The 22,172-nt window shown below is 37.2% G+C and overlaps 1 protein-coding gene across 1 annotated transcript in view; it reads right to left on the reverse strand.

Moving 5' to 3' along the window:
- The window catches only part of LOC125232539, a 64,146-nt gene extending 42,229 nt beyond the window's left edge, over positions 1-21,917 (reverse strand). The window contains exon 1 of the mRNA XM_048138247.1: positions 21,581-21,917. The gene's annotated coding sequence lies outside the window, so the exon portion shown is untranslated. The remainder of the gene's footprint in view (positions 1-21,580) is intronic.
- Positions 21,918-22,172: the final 255 nt, after the last annotated feature.

Consider the following 22,172-nt stretch of genomic DNA (forward strand, 5'->3'; position numbering starts at 1 on the left):
AGGACCAATAATATAAATCAATCAGGCTATTTTGCGTTAATGATTAAAATGAGACCCAAACAATTCGAATCAATGATCTCCAAAACAAATCGCGCAAAAATAAGTAAGTTAATTAAACTGTAAAATTAACTAAAATTATAAGAAAATACTTGACTAGCAAATCATTTTCAATTACGAGTACTATTTACATAGTGCTTCATTATAGGCGTCAAGTAGCAATTAAAAGTATGAACCATTAATAATTATTGCATTGGTGCACAGTGTATACTGTATAGACTACCGTGCACCGTGAGACCCTTGCCTCGCAACCTGGGACAACTATTCACAAAACATTATACTAGTCAGACCACGCTAAGTTTGCAGAAAATTGATGGCTGAGCAAATCTTATACTTTTAAACGAGCAATTCTTGTATATTTATTTATTTATATATACCGACGATCTCGGAAACCGCTCTAACGATTTCTCTGAAATTTGTTATGTGGGGGTTTTCGGGGGTAAAAAATCGATCTAGCGTAGCCTTAGATCCCGGAAAACGCGAATTTTCGAGTTTTCATGAGTTTTTCTTTCGCGTTAGTAAACGTAAAATATAGTCGTTAATTTCGCCGCGCGCGCATCGATTCCGCTTAGCTCAGTCGTACGAGGTCGATCTAATGTACGCAGATAGATCGTAGGTGTCAGGGTTTCGAATCCCGGCCAGAAATTAAGTTGTTTTTTGTCTTTTTTTTGTTTTTGTATTTATAAGTTTTTTTTTTATCTAAAGACGTGATATATTAAAATAGAACCGAGCGAAGCTCGGTCGCCCAGATATTGTTAATTTAAACTTAAAAATTCTGTACTAATTCCTTTTTTCTATGGTACTAATTTCTAGGTACTTGCACAAGCTGGGTCGGGCTATCAAAATCGCTGAACGCAGTTTTGCACAACGTTCTAGCCGTAGAACTAACTATTTCTATCGTAATTTATACACTAGATCCGATCTCCGTCATCCGATTTGCGTCATTTTTCGGATCTAGTGCGATAATTTCTACGGCTGCTACGGATCGAATTAGAATCGAACGTAGTACGAAACCGCTGTAATAGGACATGACATAATAGTCATGATTTTTAATTACATTAAAATTTGTAGACCCTAAAATTTGCAACAAATTATATTCGAAACATAATTTTAGGGTAATTTTACGAGTTTTCGAACTAAACTGGTTAGCTACGAAGTATAATTAAGCTGTCGCAGTGAATATCGGTTTAACTATTGTGTGCAAATGAGCCGATCGACGGTCTACTATTAGATATCGATAGTTTTCTTATTGTTATGCGCGTTTGCGTCACTATTGGTATGTATTATGTGGTCTGTCACACAGAAGTTTAGGAATACAGGCTGGTTGAAATAAACATTGTCCTTATAAGTTTTGTATATCCTCATCATCATTATAATAGGTATATTTTTTCTTTATAGTAAAAATACTCATAGTATAGGTACTATCAGCTGCAAAAGTGCATGGGGAATTTATAAATGAATTATAATTTTTATATTAAAGGAAAAAATGGAAAAATTTACGCTTCCGGCGGGACTTGAACCCGCATCTTTTTTGCAATCCGTGCAATGCTCATAACCAATTGAGCTACGGAAGTCGCGCCGGACATCGCAAATCTTTCCATGCCTTTCCTTATGTACACACGTCTTGGGGTGACGTCTAGCGCCATCTACCGACAGACTATTATATCTTGTAACGGCACTGGAGCACGGTTGCACGGATTGCAAAAAGGATGCGGGTTCAAGTCCCGCCGGAAGCGTAAATTTTTCCATTTTGTCCTTTAATAAAAAAAAATAAATTCATTTAAAAATAATAATTATTTAATATAAAAATGTTTAGAATCGTTAGCAGACGTTTCTGCTTGTTAAAAATGAATTATAATTTCTCCATGAACTTTTGCAGCTGATAGTACCTATACTTTAATAAGCTAATGCCTAGCCAAGGTGACAATACAATAGGACCTCAATAATCCGACCCTTCTGTAATCCGAACGCTATTTCTGCTTTTACGAGAAAAACGTGACAAAGCTATTTATTTGTCATAAAATACTACCCGGTAAACTAAAATATCGGATTATAAAGGAAATTCTGATAAATAATACGTTTACAGATAAATACGCATTTCAATTAAGTATACAATTTTATTTGTACTTTAATACAAAATAAGTAATAACCTATTTACACTATGTATGTATAGGTAACCCGAACGGTTCACTAATTCGAACAGGGGTTGAATTTACAGGGTTCGCATTAACGAGGTTCTGCTGTAATCAACGAGACGGTTTGTATTGTACCCTGATTCTTCAATTATGTGACAAACTCGACAAAGACAGTAGCGTTTCGTTACGAGGTATAAGTGATCGACAATATCCACATTTTACTCATTATACTACCTACAGACGGACGGATAAGACATCTCATTGGTGGAAAATCGCTTAATATCTTTTAATTTTGGCGTTGGTATACGGGACACCCTGTATAAATAATAGTTCTTGTATACCCGGGATGACAAAAACCAAGTACCTTTGGTACGTGGAAGTTTCCAGCCAGTCTTCCTTACCTTGCTTCATTACCTTATCGTAACTAGTCCAGTAAAGAGGACATCCTGTCAATCCGCTCATTTACTTGCCACGCATCTTTTTGGCGCCATTATGTCAAGTTGAGCCACTTCAGGCAATGTGCCACTTCCTAGAGTGGGTAGTTTGATAATGATGGCAAAAGGTGACACAGACGCCGATGCAATCCTGTTTCGAAACGTTAGACCCTAGAAAAGTCCTATGTATACATATTCCAATTTCGACGAACGGATAATTTCAACTGATTGTACCTACACTTCTTCGTGTTTTACATTATTAAACTACATTACGATTCGGATTTTAATACGATTGAATAAATTATGGAGTTATTTTATTTAGAGTTTTAGACTATAGGTAAGTATTCAATATTTTAACCTAAAACTAATCCCTTTAATTTATAACTTGTCACTTTGTTTATGATTTATGAAATGTCTTATACGTTAGGTTAGGTTTAGGTTTAACTTTATAATATCATGTAAGTATGACGTTACGATTTGATTGTATAATGAACACCTACCTACTTCTAGGAACTAGTTTTATTTTTGTGTCAAGATCAAAATGAAAGTTTTCTTAGTTCCCTGCAGCTTGGTGTACAGAGTTGCATCAAGCCAAGTATGCTATCAAAACCGCGGTCAGACGCTACTTAGGTACCTATTAGGTACAGTCAGCCAATTGGAACCCTAACTAGAACTATGTCACAGTGACGTTATAAATCAGATTGTAAGAAATCTCTTACTGCTTGTCATTTCAACATGGTTGTAGAGTGGCCCAATTGGTTGACTAAGTATACTTATGCAGGAGTATGTAGCCAGGACAATGGCTAAAGACCTGAGCAAGACCACATACGTGATCTGATGCGTGTGCGCATGCCACAGACCACTTCTCCTAAACTAAGCATTGATGGTACAAAAAATATAACTAACTAACTATTGTGGCTCAGTGATCCAAAGTGAATCTTGGCCTCCGAAACGAGAGATCGCCACCTGTCCCGATCCTGCGCAGCCTCTTGCCAGTCTCTGACTTGAAGCCGACGCAGATCCTCCACCACACTGTCCTCCCAGCGGTACCTGGGTCGACCCGCCGGGCGGCCACCAGCCGGTCGACCCAAGAACGCTCTCTTGACAGCCCGATCGTCTCCCATTCTGAGTAAATATATATTGTGTAAATCAAGGCTCTTTTACAAATAAGTAGGTGCTATAATTTATAATAGTAAATGGTGGGGACAATCAATGTCATAGTTCTAATAGTAATAAGATTTCAGAATTTAAGGGATGGCGAAAAAAAATATGACTGCGCAATGCGCATACTGTTACTGCCAACAACATTGATTTTAAGTAACACTGAGGTGATCACCAACAGTTTATGAAGCACTCTACCTACTCAGATGCTTTTGGCAACTCTACTTACCAGCTGTCACTTGATATTTACTTGATAATATGTAGAGTCCACTGAAAATGTTTGAGCAATTGAGTGGCTGCATGGTCAATTGCAATGTGTAGGAACTAGGATGTGTGACACATGATTAATATGCAATAAACACTGGTGACCAGAGAGCTGGCGGCTTTCTCTCGCAGCGCATAAGCATTGCTATTTTGCGAGGGAATACCGCCAGCACCTTTGGCACAATGCCGCGGGGGCCCCTATTTAGATATATTTTAATTTAGATTAGGTTTGCATTTTTTTTTAGAGTAAGCTTATGTTATTTAAGTTTTATTACCTAATAAACACCTTTAGTAAATAAATTATGTGCTTAAGTAGAGTAGGTACCTACACATATTTGTCAGTGCAAGGCATGTACCATCTACTGTCAAGTGATCTGCGTTAGACACGCATTATGCAACGCATGCGCCGTTGTGCCGCTAACCAAGATTGGTATTCCTTTTCCTACCTAAGCTAGCGGGCTTTGGATACAGATAAAATACATTATTTTTGATTCTAGACTGCTACCAATAAATAAATAAATATTATAGGAAATTAATATTTAGAGAGTTTTCATGTGAAAGCTCCAAGCACTGGCATGTGCCAAGGAGTGGTATTTTTTTGCCGGCGGCTATATTTCCGCGCTCATATAACCCGGCAACCTTCAAATCGGCATCTTAGGCCACGTCTTTGCCTTTGGCTAATAGTCTGTACCCATGAGTAAGCGCATTTATAATAAAAGAAAATCGGGTCCGCCATCTTACTTTCTGACTAACTATTAAATCCAGATGTCGGATTGGATAATGAGAAAAAACTCTTACACAGATTGACCCAACGCTAAGCAAGAAAGCTTATTTATATTATTAAATTAAAACGGGACTTAATCGCGTAAAACTTACGTTTTATATTTAACCCGACGTTTCGGATATGACATTACGTCCGTGGTCACGGGTAGACTGGCTGGGAGTTGTATCAACATCTTCTAGCTGTACGAGTTTTTCGAACTACCCGCACTTGATTGTCATCAGTCACTTTTACGCTAGGGTTGCCACTCCGCCTATATACAACACTCACGACATCCGATGGTATGGGACGGGAAGTTTTCTCACGTTTACACTTGCTAATCACTGGATTCCACGAAGATGAAATCCCTTGCCCTTCATTTTGATTGAAATTACGATGTTTCCTGATTTCAATCGCTTCACGTACTTTCCTGCTATAGTAAAGACGTTCAGTTGAAAGGACTTTGGGATTATGCAGTTCAATCCAGTGGTTTGGTCCTGACTCTAGCAAATGCTTGGCAACCGCAGACTTATTTATTTGTCGTTTTTTGACCGCCGCGATATGTTCCTTGAGCCTTTCCGCTATGGTGCGTTTGGTTTCTCCAATATAAGAACTACCACAGCTACAGTCAATCTTATAAACGCCTGGCGTCTGATATGGAATAACATCCTTTGCTGACCTTAGTTGCCCCGCCACCCTCGACAACGGCATGTACACAGTCTGTATCCTCTGTCTGTATCAGACGAAAGCCTGCGAAGAAGCATCCGAATGTTGCAAGACGACCGGCATTTATGCCCTATGTCAAGGGAGTGACAGACAAGGTTGGTACCATACTAAAGAAGTATTCGATACAGCCAGGATTGGAACCCAGGGACTGTCGGCTTACCAGGCAGAGTAGCACATACTTGGTTAGACCGGTCGTCAAACCGAAGCATAAAGAAGTATACATAGTGTGAACTGGTACCAAAATACAACAATGTTAAATAATGACGTTGTTGCTATAGTGCCATATTTTTTATTGGGAAATAAAAGCTTTCTACGTATGTCGTGTAGGCAATCTGCTTGCCCCATCTAACTAGAACGTGCAAATCCATAAATCGTCTGAGGCATAGAGTACCTAAATTGCCTAGTCCACCCTTAGTAGTAGAAGGGTTATTACATTTATACTTGAGGAGTTATAGTTAGGGAGCGGTGTGCTAAAATCAGCGGTATGTGTTACACTCTGATGTTCCAGCCATGTGTACATAGGCTGTGGTGACAGCTTACCGTCATACCACCAACGTAGTATATATATACTACTTATATACAGTACAGATGTAGTGCGAAAAGATTTACCTTCGTATTGTTACGGAAACGTAAGGTGACGGACCCAATCATGGACAGTTTAAGAAAAAAATTCGCCTGTTTTTGATATTTCACTGATAAATGTAAAAATTATACCACCAAGCGTGTTAAATTTTGAATGTCCTATCCTTCTTCTACATTTCAAGCGTATTGCAGAATAGATACTCCTATTGGTTTCTTCATAGTTAACAAATTAAAACTAGGTATTTTTTCTCCAATTATGGACGGCAGTTCTCCAGTAATGGATCCCCCATTATGGACAGTGAAATAAGTTTAAAATTTTACTTTTAAAGCCAACTGATACGCAATGAGTCAATTTTATACACCATAAATACAATTAGTTTGGGTTATTTTAACATAGGATTGTTTCTTGTAAATTTTGGTTTTGTAAATTGTTCCTTGTCCATCATAGGAGGTAGGCAGTTTTTCGGGTCCAGTAATGGACACTCGCAAAATAACGTCATTTCTTTATATCTTTGGAGCAACAAACTAGTATGTTTTAAACGTTATCTCATGATTAATGCAGTAAGTAAAACGCATTCAAGATTACACCGTGCGTTATTTTTTTATTATTTTATACATGAACTCATCTCTCTTAGCAACATTACTAAGAATTCGTCTTGATATTTTTTTCAGTAAACTGGTGATTTTTATCTTGTCTCCAAATCCTTCAGAAATAACCGAATTAATTAAAACTTCAAAATTAAACAGCTCTACAACTCTAGTTTATGGTACATAGCCGTCAGTTTTTAGAAACTTATTTTAGATACTTATTTTTAAGGATTTGTGTTTTTTTGTCCATAATGGCATCACCGTCCATTATGGGGTATTTTACCTTACGAACGTGTCATGCTATTTCAGTCAGTCTCAGTACTTCAGTAGGTACAAGAGACATTGACTGAAGTAGCGTGACAAATACGAACGTTTCCGGAAAAATACGAAGGAAACCCTTTCCGCATTACATCTGTACATTATAGTCACAACGCAGTATACGATCAGGACGCGAACTTGGCTTAGCACGTTTGTAGTTTCTTGCCCCTCGCGTGTGGAAGGGACATTGTCCTAATTACTGTCCTAAAGTGTGAAGCCGCCTTAACCGGGCACTGCACGCGAAGTGGCTGATGACAGTAATGACTCATACAGTACATGGTGTATGTGCAGAACACTGTCCCAATCTGTCCTTTCACATACTTATTACATTTCCCCACGTTTAATTGTGTTATAATATGGAAAATATCTGGGCGACAGAGCTTCGCTCGGTTCTATTTTATTATATGATATATCACGTCTTTAGATAAAAAAAAACTCTTATAAATACAAAAAAAACTTTATTTCTGCAATGGCCGGGATTCGAAACCCTGACACCTGCGATGTGCTTGCGAACATTAGACCGACCTCTTACGACTGAGCTACGCTCAGCCAATACGCGGTCGGTGAAATTAACTACCATATGTTGCGTTTACTAACGCGAAAGAAAAACGCATGAAAACTCGAAAATTCGCGTTTTCCGGGATCTAAGGCTAAGCTAGTATAGATCAATTTTTCGCCTCCGAAAACCCCCACATAACAAATTTCAGCGAAATCGTTAGAGCGGTTTCCGAGATCGTCGGTATATATATATATATATATATAAATAAATAAATATACAAGAATTGCTCGTTTAAAGGTATAAGATAATTTCGCGCTCGCTACGCTCGCGTTCGCATTTGTATTCTATATGGCTAGTTTGACTCGAAAACCCTTGGACTTTCCATATCTACATACGTGTTAGTCAATCTATGTACAATTGTACATTGATTGGATTGCATAGTTTCTTGTGAAGTATAAAATTAAATACGTTATCAGCATCAAGGCTAGCACATGATTGGCGCAAGATTATGTCGCCGCGACATAGACTACACGTCCATATGTCATTAACATACACACAATTAAAAAAAGACGTGTGATGTATGTTGCGCAAGATACTGTCGCGCCAATTATGTGCTAGCACCGCAGGAAGAGCTAAAATACTCGCGATTCAATTCCATTCCGTAATGGTTTCCAGCCAGTTGGTTCTAATAAAGGGGTCGTTACTGCCGCAGACGAGTTAATTGTGAGCTTTTATTAAATGCGTTTACTTTAGTTAAAGATACTATCAATGTGCAAAATGTTCTCAAATATTAATTGTTAAATTTGTTTTTTATCATGCAGATACGTCTGCGAGCGATAATACATATTTTTAAACTAAAGGAAAAATGGGAAAATTCGCACCTCCGGCAGGACTCGAACCTGCGACCTCTGGCCTTGCCGGGGCCATCCCGCTTCCAACTGCGCCACGGAGGCAATACTAATAATACAATTACTTAGAGATGTATAAGGTCTCTAAATGTCGAATTACAACTAATACTACATTTAAAATACGAAGTACAAATACAAAAAAAGGCAAATTACTTTAGAGGACCAAATGACTGTAAATGTCACAACTAAAGATAAAATGTATAGGTACTTAATCTAATTCTTCTTAGAGATGTATAGGATCTCCAAGAGTCAAAATCATATGATTAAAATATTCACTAAAAGACAGGAAACACAAGAACCGAAAAAAGGGTCCTAATCCATACTAATATTATAAATGGGAATGTGTGTGTGTATGTTTGTTTGTCCGTCTTTCACGGCAAAACGGAGCGACGAATTGACGTGATTTTTAAAGTGGATATAGTTGAAAGAATGGAGAGTGACATAGGCTACTTTTGTCTCTTTCTTACGCTAGCGAAGCCGCGGGAAAAAGCTAGTATAATATAAATCAAAATTAAAGTTACTAATTAGGTAAGCTTACACAGACCGGTATTCACAGACAGCACCCGTTCACGAGTATGACGCGTATCTCAGCCATCGAAACCGCTCTAATTCAAAATATGTGGTATCGATATCGTTTCTGATAAATAAATAATTGACTATCATTACGTCTTCACCATGATTTCTTTTGCGTAACTCGTTAATTTGGTTCGTTTGTTACTGTGAATAGAATAATTGCAGGTCTTCTATCTAAGGGCATTTAAAAAGGATTTTAATGTTTTAATTGTGCCCTTGCGTGATCATTACCAATTGTTGTAGTCAGTGACAACAAGCAGATATGCACTTGTACTTTCCAAATAAGTCCCATTGGCAAAATTTACAAGATAACGGCAATAGACCACTTTCCTGCCAGTCAAATCAGTTTCTGTTTAATAACTATAAAACGAATTGTTAATATAGGATTAACATGAAATCGACCTACCTAAAGTGACGTCAATTCCTTTACTAAAATATTTGTATCCGATTTATTAAATTATCCATATTGTTCTTCTTATTATCTATCTGGTACTTTATTTCATGCATGGTATAAAATATTTGAAAGGTTGAAGTGACTAAATGAATCTTTAATTCGAATCCCGGTAAGGGCATCAGTTTGTGGGATGAATAGTGACATTTATTTAGCTCCTGACTCATGGATATATCTTACATACCTTCCTATTTAATCTCATAACCGGACTTAGTCAAGTTACGTAAGTATGTCTCTTTAATACATGCGCGGATCCAGGGCGGAGCCTAGGTTGGCCATACAAATAGACCACGTGCCCCCCCCCCCCTCCAGGGCACGAAGCTGGATCCGCGCTTGCTTTAATATTTATTATGTATTTATTCCATCATCAGATCTCGCCTGAAGATTTATTTCTATAGTTCTATTATTCTATGAATGAAATCTGAAGCATTTTCCCGCATTACAGTAATAGAACGAGCCTTGTGTACACGGAACTAGCAACAATAAACGCCATAGCCATTACGCCAATCAGCAATTGCTCCTACTCTGATCGTCGGAAAACTAAGCTAATGCTGTACACTCACAGACAATAAAAACAAAACTTTGTAACGCAACTGTAAGAGGCAGCACAGTAGCTCTAGAAAATTTAGTCGCGTTATGAAATTCAAGAACTGGGGACCGATTTTTGAATTTCGAACGCATGAATTCGCCGTTCGAAGTCTGTGGAAAACGACGTAATGCTACGACTTTCGAACGGCGAATTCATGCGTTCCAGATTCAAAAATCGGTCCCCTCCCCTGGCATGCCAGCCGCGTTCAAAAAACATGCATCTTAGCCTATTTTGTAGTGTCAAGGTGCTTGCACAACTGGCATGCCAGTAACGTACAAAATACTCGCAGGTCAGCCATTTACCAGTAATTTTGTACGCCGCTGGCATGCCAGTAGTGTGTGGCATATGTTTACCGCAGGCTTGACGTGAATGTGTAAGTTTAAGTTTTAAGTTTCAAATTCGGACCACCGAAATTAGGTATGTATTTTGTTATTTTTTACAGACCTCCGTACTTAATAGGAGGCTATAGATACGCGTAGTCTGATGGGCAATTTCAGAATTTGGGTCCCCCCAATTAGTAAAAGTTGTTAACAAAAATTAACTCGCTGTCAGTTATGTGACGACAATTAAGCATCAAATTTGGCTAAAAATTTACTTTTTTCACATTCTGAATGTATGTAATTAACACAATAACAATATTTTTATTAAAATTTCATTTTTAATTATCGTCGCAAAATTGACAAAGAGTTAACTTTTGTTAACAACTTTCGCTAATTGGGGGGTCCCAAATTCTAAAAATGCCCTGATGCGTTACTTTTCAAGCTGACTGTAGGTAATACTAATGATCGGAATTGTCGGAAAACTGCGCTAATGCTGTAATACAGTAATGCGTTTAGTGAGGTTGATTCACTGTGAAATTGTTCACACTACGAGTAGGTACGAGTACAACAGAGGCAGGTAGTAGGTAATTAGAATAGAATAGAATAGAATTCATTTATTCAGCCAATACAAAAATATTTACTTACTTACTTACTTACATCACTACAAACATCAGAAATAGAAACACAAAGACTTAAAACAAAACAGTAGAAATAGAAATGAGAGGCCGAAATGGTCTCCACTCAGCAATGCCTGACACGACAGACAGATTATAAACTTATAAAGCGATTTATAGCGAATAAAATGGAGTTTATGAGCAGCCAGGTTTCGACGCGAAAAATAAACCGTTAGGTACAGTCAACAACGCAGCTGTGACTATAGACAAAGTGGCAAAAATATGTACATAATTATACAGAACTTTATTGTGTGTACATTAAGGTATGTATACATATTTTAGGCACTTTTCTATGACTGGACTGGACTAATCACCTCACCCCAACAACGGATGTTCGGAATTTAATAAAAATAAATAATATAAGAATGATGAGCATTTCATTACACTAGTCACACACTGCTTCTCGTACTCTGAAGTCTGAACATCCTGTGTTTCTTAGGCATGGTCATAGAAATAGAAATATTTATTAACATAAAAATGCAACTAGTAGGTAAACCGATACAAGACAGGTATACAGGATGCCCGGTAATTAATGGACAACCTTTTAACCACCAAGAGGGCACCTTATACTGGTACAGAAAATCGACTTTAAGGTTTAGTAAAAGTCGCCTGGTTTTCGAGATTTTCACACTTTTTAAAATTCTAATACTACCTAAAATTTTTAAAAGTGTGAAAATCTCGAAAACCAGGCGACTTTTACTAAACCTTAATGTCGATTTTCTGGACCAGTATAAGGTGCCCTCTTGGTGGTTAAAAGGTTGTCCATTAATTACCGGGCACCCGGTATACAGACATACCCCCTTATTCATAAACGTTCACTAAAGTTATCAAGCCGATAAAATTCGTTTGTCCCTTTCCGACGTATTAGTGTGATAGTAAGGGACAAACGAACTTTATCGGCTTGATAACTTTAGTGAACGTTTATGAATAAGGGGGATAATATTTAGCTTTGCCCGATTCGAACAATGTTTTATAAGATGAAGACACCGATATGATACATTTCGACTGAAAATGTCTCATTCGACACCGACAGATCATTATCATAACAATGTGACACCTTATTGTTGGTATCGGGCAGTTTCCTATTTAACTATTCCGCATGGAAAGGAATGAATCACTTTAATGGTTTATTTTGTATAGAAATGGTTTTCGAAGAGCCAACAAGATGTTAAAAATGGTGATTTTAGTTTAAATGGTTTCACTATGAATGCACGCGTAAACTAAGGCGGTTTGTACAATACAAACAAAATTAGTATGTTATTGTTAAAGTTAACTATGCTTTGGCTAACTTAATGTGATGCTTTAAAAACGTAACCAAAGAAATTACTTAAACTATGTTTTCCATGTGTTGAAATTCAGATGTACGTAATATTTTTCCCTAACGGCTCAGCCACGACTTCGGTCTAAGCGCGACAGCGGTGAGCGGCAGCCATACATTGGAGCGAGACACAGCGATGAGACTTTTCATTCGCACGTATGGTTGCCGCTCACCGCTGTCGCGCTTAGACCAATGTCGTGGCTGAGCCGCAAGTAAGCAGAATCGACCAAGACCGAGCAAGGTGGTGTGCTCTTGTGTTGGAGACCAAAACTCATTTTGGGTTATCGCGCCAGCCATGTAGGTAGTAGGGTAGTAGTAAGTAAGCAGAGACGACTCATTTTGACTCGGGTATGTTCTGTCGGCTTAGTCAAATTCACAATCATTAACGCTCAGTAGCAAACGAAAGGCATCTAAGTTTAAGCTGTCGCACAAATCCCGAAGAGCTTGTAGTAGATACGGTTAGGTTTGTATTCTCCATACAAACGCTCTCGACTATTTCCTCCCTGGTTTTTGAAGATAGAGCAATGAATTTTTTCGACACAGATTGTTATTATTTTTATCTGTGTCGAACCGTTTTGATTTTTTTGATATTCTGCTTTTTAAAGACTCTAGAGCCAATCAAAAATTTCCAAAAACGGCCTTTTTCATTGTGGCGCAAAAAAAGGTGTGATACTCAAGATTGGTAACAGTTAACCAAAAAAGCTAAACGGTCCGACATAGATTATTTCATTGTTATTCAGATTCTCTAATTTCGTTTCGAATGATTAAGTTTTGAAGGAGGAAAGAGTCGAGAGCGGAACCTCGATTTTAAAGATTTTTTTGAAATATCTTTTGACTGAGTTGTTCTTAATGGACAATTTTTTTTCGATTTAGTTAATAACACTTGTATATTTAACTAAAATTCCCAAGTTGAAAGGGGGGCTCCTTTCAATTTTAGCATTTTCGCTACCGTATCCTCTTAAAGACCGATAACTACGAACATTTAAGCTACGAAGAGTGATCGATTTCAACTGGTCTACAAACCCTGAACTAATTACTGTCTTCTTTAGTAGATATATCAGTACAGTGGTGTGGGAGTAGGTACGTTCCCGCAAACGAGACTATTTCAATCCTGTGCGGTTTCTGCCGCCGCTGCCGCTTTGTTGCGGTTTCATATAAATGTCGTGCCAGCTTCTGGTTTTAATCAGAATAGCAAAGAAACCATGACCTATATATTCCATGTCACGCATTCCACATACTTCAAAAAATTCAACAAACTCAAATTCAAAAACAAAAGTACCTACCTAACTAAAATTTTTGAAATATAAGAATGATAATTTTTAATTAAATTTCCTTATTTCTATAGGCTTACAAGGACGATAAAAGTCTAGTAGTACCTACCACTGCAAAATAGAGTAAGTAGAAATTATCTAATAGGGGCGGGGCGCCACAGTCTATGTAAACCGTTTTGCATGTGGCAAATATTGAGTCATTTTTGTATGAGAACAGTAAGTGATGCTGTAAGAAAAAAATGTTTTTTATTTATTTATTTATTGGATAATAAAAGAGAAATTACACTTTTTTTTACACAAGACCCATCGTTGGCAAAAACTTAAGGAGGTTTGTGTGCCGATGGGGAGTTCAATAATATTAATATTACTTAACTACATACATAATTATATCTAATATATACCTACGTATTTAATACTAGTTAGCAGTTCCATTTCTACTCTTAAGCCAGGCTGTAAGACAATGACATTGTAATAAAATGATTTCATTTCATTTCGTTTCAAAAGTCCGGTATGTCGAAGATGCGAGTACTTATACCTATGCTCATGTAGTCTGTAGGTACCTATAGTAAGGTACAGCGAGGCAAATCTCGACTGGGGGGCAAATTTAACTGGTCCATTTTTTCCATGTTTTACAATGTTCGCATTATTAAATAGAGTGTATATATAGTAGGCGTGTTCAGTGGACGCATGTAGAACTCAACATCATAGTGTAATAATGGAAATAATGGATTAGTTACAATTGCCCCCCAGTCGAGATTTGCCCCGCTGTACCTAATACTTACTAATGTAGGTATTTATCTAAGTTGTAGAAGGCCACTTCAGCAATGAATTTATTTGGATAGCCGCGTAACGCAGCCAAGTAGGCGCTAATTCCCTATGCACGGCGCATTAGCACACAACATATCAATACTCCTCATACTCGCACTGCTACTAGCTTATTCACTCGACTTCGTCTGCGTTTACGATATTGAGAAATCGGTGAATAAAATTGGTGAGCTTCCGAACTTTGAAAATGACTCTTATGTACCTATTTTAGGATAGAAATTGTTTTACATATTTATTCGACAAGTTTCCCATTTTCAATTTGTATCTGTATTTTTGTATTTGCAGTAAGTACTTAGGTACATGACATAATATAAAGTAATGGCATCTAACTGAACGACTGTATAAAGATAAACAAATCGTGCAACGTTAATTTGGAATAAGGCGCCAAATATTGGGACATTATTTTATCCACAGATTTGACCTAAAATTAAATTTGACCTAATATAAAAACTAACTTAAGGCAATATTCGACCGGGTATAAGGAAAGGGTTTGTTGCCAGGGTCTACGTAGATTCTCCTTTCTCTTTTACTTATAAAACATATACAGAAAGAGCTCAACCTATCTCTTTCACTAATCCCGTAAATCGATACGAAAATGGAATATACTGATTTGTTTATCCCTTTTCCATCTTCATAGACGCTGGATGAATACTTAGAACTTTATCCTTGAAAGATGTAAACAACCCTCGAAATGTATACCCTTGTTTACTATGTTATCTAGTATACAGATTTATGCTATGTACTTTATGTTTTTATTACCTACTCTACTCCTGAACACGAGACGAGGTGCCGTAGCCAAATGGCATTTCTCCGACGCGAAACGAAAACGAAACGCCGCGAAAGGTAGTCTGGCTCTGTCGCTCCAATGCGCAAGAGCGATAGAGATAGATATCTACGAACGTTTCGTTTCGTGAGCGTTTGTGGCATTCGGCTACGCACCCTGATGATTTAGTGACTATATTTCTGATTTTCAATGAATTAATTCTAAACTTTTTGGTCTTGGTTACATGCTGTCAACAACGGTTTAAATAACAAAACGGCTTTAAAGGCTAAAAACACTATTAGTAGAGACGATACGAGTATTATGTTATACACTTGTTCTGTGTCTATGTTTTAGATGAAAGACTCAAGACTTAATAAAAGGTGTCATGTCATGTGTTTCAATTAAAATTGTACAATCCCTAACAACGAAAATAATCGATTATAATCCAAGTGTACACGTAACAAATCTGCAGTTTTTATGACAAGGAAAGAAAAAGAAATATTGTCGCGAACTACCTACTCGTCTCAGCGTCGCTAAATAGTACCTACACACCCGAGCGTGACCGATTTCAAGGAAAAACTAATCCACTTTTTATCAGCTTCGGTTCGATTCGTGATACAAACGTTAATTAAGGGTCCAATAGGTACCTCTAGTCACCAGTCCTGTAATCCATACTTAATATTATAAATGGGAAAGTGTGTGTGGGTGTCTGTTTGTTTGCCCGTCTTTTACATACCTACATAAACTCACACCGCGCCTGTTTTCCAGAACATGAAACTGCTGAAGTTTCAGTGGCGCTTAGAAATGAAGGGGTTGAAAGAAAACGAAATTGTCATCATCATCCTTCTTGCGTTATCCCGGCATTTGCCGCGGCTCATGGGGGCCTGGGGTCCGAAAAACGAAATAGGCTAGTTTCCTATACTTAAAATAAAATATTTTATGCAGTGCACGAAATAAAGCACCACATAATTAGAAGAAAAACATGGACAGCAGTTATGTTTAATAGTTATTTGTTATACAAGGGGGCAAAGTTGTATTTTAACGCCGAGTGTGGAATTGAAAAACGAGCAAGTGAATGGATTCTATAGTTGAACCACGAGCGAAGCGAGTGGTTCGAGAATAGAATCCTGAACTTGCGAGTTTTTTACCACACGAGAAGTAAAATACATTTGCACCCGAGTGTAACACAAAACTTTTCCCCTCATTATAGCGAGGAAACTACAACGCAAAAAATGCGTTTATCACTGCTTCCAGTAGTTCCACAGGTGGTAAATCGTCTTTATTACTAGATTCACCTACTTTTATCAATTTTAAAGCAGTTAATTTGACTTTATCCAAGGTCAAATTACTTTACCCACTAGTGGATAAAATGCGTTTTTACCCGCTGGTATTGAAGGACAAAACACGTGTTTCCGACCTAGTGAGGGGAAAACATAATTTCTATTTAATAAGTCAAAGAGAAAGACATAAAGTAAATTAATTAACGTGACGTCACTCCTCAGTATTTCATAGTAATTCCATATTAGCAAATCGTATTGACAGTTCTTAAAAAGGAGCTGATTTGACTAGTAGGAAACTAGCCTATATTGTGAATAATTGTGATAATTGCAGCAACACATTGTGACATTGCAGTTACATACAACAGGATGCTAGCTCATCGCTCACAACAGAATTGATCCCACATCGTTCCCAGTTGGCTTCTACGACACTCACGGGAGGACAGGCCCCGTAGCCGAATGGCATTTCTCCGACGCCAAACGAAAGCGATACGCCGCTGGCTCTGTCGCGCCAATACGCAAGCGCGATAGAGATAGATATCTACTAGCGCTTCGTTTCGTGAGCGTTTCGTGAGCGATTGTGCCATTCGGCTAGCCACCCTGGGGTGGTGAATTTTCATCCCGTCACCACACAGGGAATATTTAATTCATTATTTAACCCTCACGAGCTGCCCAGTAAGGACACTAGAGGGCGCAAAACGGACACAAAATTATGGATACGCAAGGACTTTGGGGACTTTGCCACACCCCACCGGGGTCCATGTGATACTTTTATGTAACACCTATTGCCAAAATTTAATGGCGAATTTATCAATGAATTCATTCATAATTTCTCCATGCACTTTTGCAGCTGATAGTACATAAGTAGTAGTAGTACATTAGTAGTAGCAAAACACTTTTTTTTTTTTTTTTTTTTTAATCTTATTTATTTTATAAGCCATACATCTAGTTTGATTAAGTCGGCTTAAAAATAACAAACTTTAGGTATTACCTAAATCAACAGTTATTGAAATTACATTTTAAACGTTGGTTTAACAGGATAATTAACTAAGGATTACTTTTATAATATTCAAATCTAAGGTCTAGTGACTGTATCATGAAACTCAAATTGTACAAGAAAATAATACAACACACAAGAAAAAGAGCTTATCACTAGTACAAAAGCGAACTTGTCCCTTTAAGGGATCTCTTCCAGTTAACCAGTTAAATAAGTAACATGGTTCGCAATGACTGCGGTAGTTTTGTAGCAACGCCTGTAAGTACTAGTACCTACTTATAGTCTGAAACGCTTCAGTAACGGCAGAGATTACAAGCCGTTGGCAGATCAGGTGTTGAAATCGATCGCTGTAATGAATGAATATGAGTCATAACTGAGGACAGGAAGTATCGCTGTCCTACTGAGTATTGTCAACGCAGTCGTGACATTGAGAAATTGAACAAATTATTGCGTTAGAAAACAGTATTTATTCCTTTAGGATACTGGATGCCTAGAATAGTACATTACATCAGAGGCCGGGAAAATGAGGATTTCCGGCCAAGTGGGTATATGCCGGATAGGGATACGAGGCCGGGAATCCGTTTTCACGCCGAGGCATGTATAGTGCTTTTCTCAAACATACAATGAAATAAAAAAAAATGCTCTAAAGGACAATATTTTATTTATTAAGTGACAAAATACAAATAGACATTATGAATACTAATTAAACGAATTTCATGTGCAAACGTCAACGATAAAAAGCTTATTCTAAAATTACATAACAATACATTGTTTGTGAACGATACGCTAGGATCCATTTTGGAACCAAATTGGAATACACTCAAACGTCAAGTGTGACAAGTATCCAGGTCACACAAAAATTAAAAAAAATGACATGACAGTACTGACAGCTTACTTAAAAAAGTTACTTTGCAGTTTGCAGGCCTAGGCCTAAAAAATAATATGAAATCCCTTTACAGTCCTCTCGAGTGGTTGCCCTCAAAAAAGCGATACTTCCCAGCCCATTTTAAGGAACGTAAAGACAATATTTCATTGCATGTTTGAGAAAAATATGTTCCTTAGCAGAAGCAAACGAAAAGTGATAGAGTAAGATTGAAGGACTGGCTTCTTTACAGCACAGCTTATTCAGATTCAGAAAACATCAGTAGGCTTAGCCAAGGTGACAATACAACACACATCCTTAGTCCGTAATTATTTACTTTTTTTAAACAATTGGCAACCTGCACAAATTTTCTACTTAAGCTTGGAAAAACAATATGTATTTTAATAGGAAAATGTTTACGCAAGCATGAGGGTGGGGGTAAGAACTTTGTTCACTTTGGCTGACAAGGGGGATGGGGGTTAAATAATTGTAATAAATCTGCTTACGTAGTACTTGAACGGCCCTTAAGTCTAAAGCTAAACATGGTAAATTAGCGTCGAGTTGTCCAAATGGCATGGTTAACTGCCCTAAAAGTTGTCGTCAAAAATATTTTTTGTAAAGACCGAGTTCGCTTGCATTCTTTCCAGTTAACTTGAATAGGTTATTATGTAGAAGTAGGCCGCTACTCACGCCAATTAAAGCCCTATTGTATTGGATACGTAACACTTGTGTCAATACATCGTTACTATGTCAACGTAAATAGATGAAAACTTAGTAAATTCTTGTATTTCTAACGTTTTCCGGGTATAATCCATAAAAAGATATTTGATTCAAACTTTAATACACGTAATAAAATTTGCTTTGAATACGATGTCAGTGTAAAGTCAAAAACGATGTTTCTTCAAACGAAAATCTCTTTCTGACACTGATGTATCCCATTCATATAGGTAATCCACGATAAGTTTGCAACGGTTTTCACAGCCTCGCTAGTGCAAACAAATCAATAAATAAATGTTGGGGACACCTTACACAGATCAACTTAGCCCCAAACTAAGCAAAGCTTGTACTGTGGGTGCTAAGCGACGATATACATACTTAAATAGATAAATACATACTTATATACATAGAAAACATCCATGACTCAGGAACAAATATGCGTGCAAATGATAATTTAAACGTCAAACCACGTCAAATTTTAACGAAACTATGACTTTAACCCTTGCAAAGGCGGGGCTATCAAAATCTATTGACACTTATCTTAGCCGAACTCTAATTCGTATCTTGAGCTAATTCTTAAAGTCTAAACCTACTCATTTATAAATGTATATTGAACATGGTCCTTCGAACCGGATAGGTAATAAATAGCAACCCAAAGTCCGTCTTATCTAGTTTCACGGATTTAAATAGAAGAAATTGCAGTAGTGGCATTTTAAGACGCTACAGGAGCGAAAATGCTAAAATGGAATGAGCCCCCGTTCCAATTTGGGAATTTTAGTTAAATACTAACTTTTAGTTAATATGTTTATATGTTATTAACTATATTTATCGAAAAAAAATGTCCATTAAGAACAACTCAGTTAAAAGATATTGAGAAATCGAGGTTCCGCTCTCGACTGTTTCCTCCTTCAAAACTTAATCAATCGGAACGAAATTTGAGAATCTGAATAAAAATGAAATAATTTGTGTCGGAACGTTTAGATTTTTTGGCTAATTGTTACCAATCTTGAGTATCACACCTTTTTTGCGCCATAATGGAAAAGGACGTTTTTAGAAATTTTTCATTGGCTCTAGCGTCTTTCAAAATAAACATGTCAAAAAAATCAAAACGGACCGACACAGATAAAAATAATAATAATCTGTGTTGAAAAAAATCATTGCTCTATCTTCAAAAACCAGGGAGGAAATAGTCGCGAGCGTTTGTATGGAGAATTGACTCCTCGTGTATCGTCTTAAACGACATATTTTAATGAATTTTGCGCGCGCAAGAAGGAAATTTGTAACTCATGTCGATTTAAAAAAACTCCCTTCGGTCGTGTTTTAATTAATCGCCACTCGTTTCGAACTTCTTTTCTGCACTTGTATCGTAATACTAATGTAGGCTAGTACTATTATCTACGACTTATTACGAATAAAATGTAACTCTACATGTATTACTCATTTCGCAATAAAAATGCAAGGTTTAATTAGAGCTTTTATTGCACATTTTATGGGCAGTTTGTTCCGTGTTAGTTTACCCTCGATGGGGATCGGACGACCTTGACATGCTCCCCTTTTCACAAACAAGCTTTAGCCATTTTAGTTATAGGTATGTAATACGTAATACTAAAGAAAGCACATTTTCCAAGTCTTCGATAAACGTATTTTTTTTAACCCCCGGCGCAAAAACGACGGGGTGTTATAAGTTTGACGTGTCTGTCTGTCTGTCGGTCTGTGTATGTGTCTGTCTGTGGCATCGTAGCTCCCGAACGGATGAACCGATTTCGATTTAGTTTTTTTTGTTTGAAAGCTGAGTTAGTCGGGAGTGTTCTTAGCCATGTTTCAAGAAATCGGTCAACTATGTTGCGGTCGGGGGTTTTTTCAAAATTCTTATTTTTATTTGCTCATGTTAGGCGGACTAAGATCTGATGATATGTTATAAATATGACCGGTATGTTCAAAAATTTTAGATAGAGCGTAATATTTCGAAGTAATTTATTATAATCATTAAATAAAATAAATAAATTCATATTACATACTTATTACTTACTAAATATGTGTACTATCGGTAACACTTAATTTGAGTTTTTTTTTTATTTATTTATAATGTAGACTTTCTTTTCGTATAGGAAACTCGCCTACAATTTTTTCCCTAATGAAAATCTCTGAATATGTTTTTCATACATATGTATGTACATAAATCAGGTAAAATATCTTTTATCTTAAACTTAACATTTCATATGTTTTCAATACTTAAATGCACTTAAGTAGGTATCATAACTAACGTGTTCACAAAAATACTGCATCCTGAAACTTTTCAATCACACGCAAAAACTCAACATGAAAATCCATTTTCACGGTAAGTAATTTTTTTTTCTCTTCACACACTATCACAATTCTTTTATTTAATGAAGTCAAGGCATGATTTTCACTAGTTTATTGCTTTCGACTTAAATAAAGGAAAACACGAAAAAATATGAAAATAGTTAGTATTACCTGTAGATGACTGAAAAGGCTTAACTTAAAACTTACCCGTGAAATCGAGCAATCCTTTCAATCCGGAGTATCGGTCACTTCACAAGTCCACAATATTCGTTCGGTCCGGGCGGAGGGCTCGGCGACGAATGGCGTTGTAAACAAAATACAAAGAGTCCGCGCGTGCGCTCTGCCTCGCGGTCGGCGCCCGACTAGTGGGTTGTATGGGCCTATGGGGTATGTCGCATGCATGGGAAAATTGAAGGGTTAACAGGGCCTAATGGGAATATCAATATCAAAATTAGTGAAATTGCGGTCATCTTTCTTTAAATTATATCGCAATTGTAGAGTTCGGTCACAGTATAATAAAGAGTACCTACTATCGTACAGTATGACCACTTCCGCTCCCCGCTGAAAGTGACGCCGGGGCGCTCTCGGTTACCTCACAGTTACCGCCTGTCAAAAACGCGAACAGCCGACCTTGGAGTTAGGTTATAGGGATGCTGATACGCAATAATGTGTTATCCCACATGAATTTTGCAATAAAATGTCAACTTCAATTGTCAAATTTTTGAGTTGACATCTTATTGCAAAATGCATGTGGGATGACACATTATTGCGTATTTATTTAATCTTTATTGCACGAAAG

The sequence above is a fragment of the Leguminivora glycinivorella genome, chromosome 13 (assembly GCF_023078275.1).
Source record: "Leguminivora glycinivorella isolate SPB_JAAS2020 chromosome 13, LegGlyc_1.1, whole genome shotgun sequence".
In the NCBI taxonomy this organism is placed as follows: domain Eukaryota; kingdom Metazoa; phylum Arthropoda; class Insecta; order Lepidoptera; family Tortricidae; genus Leguminivora; species Leguminivora glycinivorella.